The sequence below is a fragment of the Gopherus flavomarginatus genome, chromosome 25 (genome assembly GCF_025201925.1).
Source record: "Gopherus flavomarginatus isolate rGopFla2 chromosome 25, rGopFla2.mat.asm, whole genome shotgun sequence".
NCBI lineage: Eukaryota > Metazoa > Chordata > Testudines > Testudinidae > Gopherus > Gopherus flavomarginatus.
Window position 1 is genome coordinate 15849640 of NC_066641.1, and position 6801 is coordinate 15856440.

General features: G+C 51.9%; 3 long non-coding RNA genes across 3 annotated transcripts; all 3 read left to right on the forward strand.

The window, feature by feature from the left end:
• Positions 1-948: 948 nt before the first annotated feature.
• Positions 949-4867, forward strand: LOC127040671 (uncharacterized). Its single transcript, XR_007771508.1, has 3 exons — positions 949-1692; positions 2248-2502; positions 4557-4867. It is a non-coding gene; the product is annotated as an uncharacterized LOC127040671 (long non-coding RNA).
• LOC127040670 (uncharacterized) lies at positions 2707-3835 on the forward strand. Its single transcript, XR_007771507.1, has 2 exons — positions 2707-3025; positions 3170-3835. It is a non-coding gene; the product is annotated as an uncharacterized LOC127040670 (long non-coding RNA).
• Positions 4868-4894: 27 nt separating the features above from the next.
• LOC127040674 (uncharacterized) lies at positions 4895-6175 on the forward strand. Its single transcript, XR_007771513.1, has 2 exons — positions 4895-5261; positions 5350-6175. It is a non-coding gene; the product is annotated as an uncharacterized LOC127040674 (long non-coding RNA).
• The last annotated feature ends 626 nt before the right edge of the window (positions 6176-6801 follow it).

Genomic DNA, 6801 nt, shown 5'->3' on the forward strand with positions numbered 1-6801 from the left:
TGAGCACCCCATCACAGTGGAGGGAGAGGCCGGCACTGCTGGAAGGGGCTGTCTGGTCTGTGCCGGGGGAGTCCAAAGCAGGAGCGTAGTGTCCAGCTCAGTGGGTGCAGGGCCTCTGACACATACAGAGGACGCGCTCTCTTGAGGAGCCCCGTGGCAAGCGGCAGAGAAGGGAAACGGTGCATTGTGGGAAAGATAGTGTGTTCCCTTTGACTCCATCTCCCGTCAGCCGTTGTGAGGCCTGGCCGGAACTTACCATGTTCAGGCGTTGCCAGGCGAGGCTGGAGAAAGTCAGAGGCGGAGAGGTGCTGATGTCACGGTGATGGGGATGTTTGGGAAGTCTCCCTGCTGTGCTTAGGGAGCCGCGCATAGCAGCCCGGGCTGCACCAGAGCGTTGTAGTCTCCAGTGCTGGGCTGCAGCAGGGACCCCCCACGCCCCTAACTCTCCCAGGTCCGCTTGCCAATCCCCGCCCCTATTCTCCAATCCCCTCCAGCCCTCCCCACGGAATCGCCGGCTGTTCCTCCACCCCAATAGCCCCGGCGGTAAAGGCAGGACAGCTTCCGCTCAATGACCATGGCCATGTCCGGGGACTGTTCTTGGTGTCATGCTGTTAGAGCACGTAATGGAGCGAAAACTTCTGGAGCTGCTCCCGGTGCGACGCTTAGAGCACGTAGCAGGGCAAATAACTTTCGGTCACAGTTCCCCGTAGAACATTATTAGAGCACGAACTGGAGAAATTACTTCCGGTCACTACGTCCGATGGGATACTATTAGAAACGGCGCCTGGGCAAAACACTTCCGATCACTTTCCCCGTGGGACACTATTAGAGAGAGCACTGCGGCAAAAGACTTCCGGTCTGTTTGCGCAAGGGAATACTTTTGGGCCACCGCGGCGAATGACTTCCGGTCCCTGTTCCCGGTGGGTTAGTATTAGTGAGTTTGCCGTAGTGAATGATTTCTGGACGCGTTTCCTCGTGGGGCTGTATTAACGTCTTTAGCGCAACCAATAACCCTCGGTCGCTATCCCAAGTAGGACACTATTAAAGCGCTACCGCGGCAGTTACTGTGCCCGACAGACAGCATTAAAGTTCCGCTCCAACTACTTCCGGGCACTGTTTCTAGTCGAACAATATTAGAACTTTTACACATCTGGCAACGTCACTTCCGGTCTGCGCTCCCCTGTTGTCCGGGCGGTGAGCGGGGCAGATATCGTGTATCCCGCCTGCAGCGCCTCGCTGGCCCAGGTGTGCCATGGGAGTTGTAGGCTGCGCCCTGTGCCCGTCCAGCCCAGTGATGTCCAGCGGCAGTTCAAGGTTATCGGGGTTTGGCAGACTGCAGCTGGGGCCCAGAGTCGCCCCCTCCCTAAAGTGCCGCCCTGTTCCCTGCCAGCTGTATCCTCCCCAGTGTCACGTTCCCCAATGCCGTTCTCTGTATGTTGCCCGGGTGCTGGGGATGGGCCTGGTCCTGGAGCTACCCAGCGACTGCATATGTATGTGTAGCACAGCTCTTGTGTGCACCTGTGTTTGCAGGAACAGGGCCAAATCCCTTCTGGGCCTGGTTGTGTAAAGGACAGATTTCTACCTTTATAAATCAGAGCTCTTGCCATTAGTGAACAAGAAATCTGCAGCATGAACAAGTTTTCCAGTAACTGAATTTGTGCATTTTGCTTCAAACGAAACCAAGGCAAGAAGGTATGCTTGAGAACGGGTCTAGTGGTAGCATAATTGGAACAGCTTTCTTAGGTCCTAGGCAGAGCTTCTCATTCACAGTCAAAAGAAGGTGTGTGATCATCCCCATATTACAGATGGGGAAACAAGCAAAGGACTTTTCCCAATAGCTATTTAGTAGTAGGTGGTGTGTGTGATGGAGGCTTTATGAAGTATGCAACAATTTCACTGCCTGTTTGCTTTTCTGTTTCAGTAGTTTTACCCCTATTGAAAGGCTTACAAATGCTCTATAAAGACATAAAAAAAACTTGTTTCATGGTAAATATTTAAACAAACAGCCAACAATCCTCATGAGTGCAGATAATAATGTGGAAAGTAACATTTGAAATTAAAATGGAAATTTTTTTTTACTGGTAATCATTCGATTCCAAATGATTAACACATTGTTTATGAAATTCCTTTAAAATTAATAGCTTTTTCAAGCAAAAATCAAAGCTCTAACATACATTTCAAAGAGTAGTTACCCCCACATTTAATTGGCAGCCAATGTGAGGCTTAAAATCTCTCTCTGAATTCTAGTAAAAGAGGGGCTGCCTACCAGAGGGAGAGACAGAATGACGATGTTCAAACTGTGGACAGGAGAGTCAACCTCAAGAGCTAATCCCCAGAGTGACCAGGAGGAGGCACCAGAGCAGCAATGAGTAGTGCATCCTGGGACAGCCCCACTGCCACCCTGACTTCTGTGGTGCCGCTGGTAGCAGTGCTGTCTTCAGAGCTCACCCTGACACAGACTCCCACCTAAACCTAGGGTTAGGATTAGGGTTGGGGTTAGGGGTAAGGTTTAGGGGTAGGGTAGGTTGGGGTAGGGGTTAGGGTTGGGGTTTGTTTGGGTTAGGGATGGGTTAGGGTTAGGGTCAGATCAGGGTGAGGGTTAGGGACTAAGGGTTAAGGTTAGGGTTTGGGTTAGGGTTAGGGTCGGGGTCGGTTAGGGTTGGGTTGGGGTCAGATCGGGGTTAGGGGTGGGGTTAGGGTTTGGGTTGGGTTAGGGTGTGGCTGAGGGTTCCTATGGGTAGGGCTTCTCTCACTAGGGTTAGGGTTCGTAAGGGTAGGGCACTTGGAGCTAGGGTTAGGGTTCCTGTGGGTAGGGCTTCCCGCCCTAGGGTTAGAGTTTCTAAGGGTAGAGCACTTGGAGCTAGGATTAGGGTTCCTATGGGTAGGTCTTCCAGCCCTAGGGTTAGGGTTCGTAACGATAGGGAACTTGGAGCTACGGTTAGGGTTTCTATGGGTAGGGCTTCCCACCCTAGGGTTAGGGTTCCTATGGGTAGGGCACTTGGAGCTAGGGTGAGGGTTCCTATGGGTAGGGCTTCCCACCCTTGGGTTAGGGTTCCTATGGGTAGGGCACTTGGAGCTAGGCTTAGGGTTCCTGTCGTTAGGGCACTTGGAGCTAGGCTTAGGGTTCCTGTCGTTAGGGCACTTGGAGCCAGGGTTAGGGTTCCTATAGGTAGCGCTTCCCGCTCTAGGGTAAGGGTACCTAAGGGTAGGGCACTTGGAGCTAGGGTTGGGGTTCCTAAGGGTAGGGTACGTGGAGTTAGGGTGAGGGTTCCTAGGGGTAAGGTGCCCCGCCCTAGGGTTCGGGTTCCTAAGGGTAGGGCCCTTGGAGCTAGGGTTAGGGTTCCTATGAATAGGACTTCCAGCCCCTGAGTTAGGGTTCTTAAGGGTAGGACACCTGGAGCTAGGTTTAGGGTTCCTATGGGTAGGGCAGTTGGAGCTTGGGTTAGAGTTCCTATGGGTAGAGTGTCCCGCTCTAGGGTTAGGGTTCCTATGAGTAGGGCACTTGGAGCTAGGGTTAGGGTTCCTATGGCAGGCTTCTGTTCCTAGGATTAGGGTTCGTAAGGGTAGGGCACTTGGAGCCAGGGTTAGGGTTACTATAGGTAGGACTTCTCGCTCTAGGGTTAGGATTAGGGTAAGGTTAGGATTAGGGGGTTTGGGTTAGGGGGTTGGGTGAGGGTGAGAGTTCCTATGGGTAGGGCTTCTCTCACTAGGATTAGGGTTCATAAGAGTAGGGCACTTGGAGCTAGGGTTAGGGTTCCTATGGGTAGGGCTTCCTGCCCTAGGGTTAGGATTCCTAAGGGAAGAGCACTTGGAGCTAGGGGTAGGTCTCTATGGGTAGGGCACTTGGAGCTAGGGTTAGGGTTCCTATGGGTAGGGCTTCCCGCCCTAGGGTTAGGGTTCCTAAGGGTAGGGCACCTGGAGCTAGGGTTAGGGTTCCTATGGGTAAGAAATTTGGAGCTAGGGTTAGGGTTCCTATGGATAGGGCACTTGGAGTTAGGGTTCCTGTGGGTAGGGTGCCCTGCCCTAGGGTTAGGGGTTAGGGTGAGGGTTTAGAGTTAGGGGTTAGGGTTGGGTTGGGGTTAGGGTTTAGGGTCAGAGTCAAGGGTCGTATGAGGGTGAGGGATAGGTTAGGGTGAGGGTTAGGGTTAGGTGTTAGGGTTTTAGGGGTAGAGTTAGGCGTTGGGGTAGGGGTAGGGTTAGGCTTTAGGGGTAGGGTTAGGGTTTAGTGTTAGGGTTAGAGAGGGTTGGGGTCGGGTCAGGGTTAGGCTTAAGGTTAGGGTGAGGGTAGGGATCAGGGTGGGGGGTAGGGTTAGGGGTTAGTTGTTAGGGGGTAGGGTGTAGGGTCGCGTAGGGGTAGGGGTTGGGGTTAGGTTTAGGGTCAGGGTAGGGTAAGGGTCAGGGGTTTGGGGTTAGGGGTAGGGTTTAGGGTTAGGGTTGGGGGGGGGATGGACGGACACACATGGCACTGTCCCACCTGCGACACCCCAGCATCTTGAGTCCCCAAATCCTTGTAGCTGCCATCACTCATTAACAGTGCCTCCTTCCACTCCTTACAGCAGTCCAGGCTGCAGAAAGTTGATGTGCGGGAGATCACAATATAGCGCATGGAGAGCCTGCAACAGAGCAACACCCTGGATAATGACTCCCTGGCCTCTCGTAGTCTCCCATGGGCTGGGGAGGATCCATCTTGGGGGAGGGTCTGTCTGCCCAAATGCAACCCAGAGGGAGGGTCTACACCTCCTATCAGGCTCAGTGAGATGCACTCTCTTGCCCCCCCTGTGGTCTTCTATGAGTCATACAGGATCTGTCTGCCCCAGGCATGGTCCATGCCATGCTGAGGAGAGTTCATGCTGCCTGCCAGGCTCAAGGTGTCACTTCTTCCACATCTTCATGGGGAGTTTGGGGAGATTCTTGTTGCTGTAACGGGATCACAGAGCACGAGTGGCTGGTTGAGTATCTTCAGGGCTATGGGATCTGGACCCGAGAGATGTGAACTTAGAGTCATGGCTTTGGATTCAAGAGAAAAGGGGCTGAGACTAGAGATGCCCAGAGACGCACTGTCACCCTACAGCTCCAGTACTGCAGCACCCAAAAGTCTCACTCAGGTCTGGGCCTCATTGTGTTGGGCGCTGCATGGAAAATCGGAGAGAAACAGATGTCTGGAGATGGATAGATGAGCATCTCTGGCATACAGAGGAGAGATGGAGAGAGGTGTGGGGGGGGGCATATGGAGGACAGATGGTGATGCTGCAGGCTGACAGGTTTGTGGGTTTGGCTGGTGGCTGATTGCCACAGCAGCTCCTGCCGCCATGTGCTGTACTGTTTCTGATGCTGCTCTATCTCTTGCAGCCGGCACCAAGCAGAACCTGGCCACAGAGCAGCACTACAGCCATGGCTACAGCAGGTGTGCTATATGCCTGAGCTGCTCAGGGACGAAAAAGCATGTGGGCTCCTGGCTGCTGAACAACCTGCCCCACATCTCACCCTCTCCTGTTCCCAGAGTAGTCTGCTCACAACAGAAACCAAGACCAGCCCCCAACTGGCCTGGCGCCCACTGCCCCTAATGTGGAAAGCCTGATGTCTGGTGGGGGAAACATCCCAGCATCTCAGCTGTAGTGTCAGGACTTACTATTACAAACGTCTCTCTGTCCCAGTTTCCAACCTGTTGCGGTTACTGACACCTACATGGCAAGTTTTTGCTGTCCTGCTGCAATATGCTACCCCCACAATTCAGCGGGCCTGGGTCTAGGAGTAGCGATTTGTGACAGATGGGGTAGGTCTTGTTGCAATGTACTACTTCTGGGAAATCTCTATTTGAAATTGGGACACTCATGAAATTAGTTTTCTAACTGAATACATTTTTCTAAATTAGAAAACATTTGTGTTATTGATATCCAAATTTAATATAGAGATTTCATGGAGTAGGAAACTGACAGGGCAGACACCATCCGTCACCCATTGCTACTCCTGGACCAGGGCTGAGGCAACCAAGGAACTCAGGCACCATTGAAGTTATATGATCACAAATAATAGCCTGACATTAAAAAACAAAAAAAAAAAGTATTAAAATCTGTAATTTACTATGTCACAATAAAAACATAGGAATGTTGTTATAATAATGAAACTAATGCTTTTGAAAAGTCAGTAAAAGGAATTAAACTACATTTGCAGGAAATTATGATACACAATGGTCAACTCAAGCAATTAGAACAGCAAAAAAGACAAACCCTGAGCTGTCACCTGCTAACCCTAATTCCAAACCCTAACTCCTGTTCCCCTAACCTTTGACCCTAGCCCACACCACAACCAACCCTGACCCCTCCCTTTACGCTAGGCAACCCAACCCTGCATCCTAACCCTTCAACTAACCCTGATCCCCGATCATCACCCTATTATATCATAACACCCACCCTGCCCATAACCCTGACCCCTTAACTCTAACCCACCTTTGAACCCAAACTCTTACACAACCTAATCCCTAAAGCTAATCCTAACCCTTGCATTAAGCACAACCCTCTAACCTGGCTCCAAGAATCCAAACCCCTCGCCTCCCCATAATCCAAATCTCCCTCTCAACCCCTAACCCTTTCCAAACCTAATCCACACACTAAACTTAACTCCCCCTTACCCTCACCCTATTCCAACCCCTAGACCCTGACCCTGTAATCCCAACCCTCAGACCCCAATTTCCCCCCTCCGTGGATGGCACCGTACACTTCCTAGTGGGGGGGCTGACTTAGGCTAGAGAGAAAACTGGGGGCCTGCACTCCCCCTTGCCACAAGGCCCCACCCATATCTATG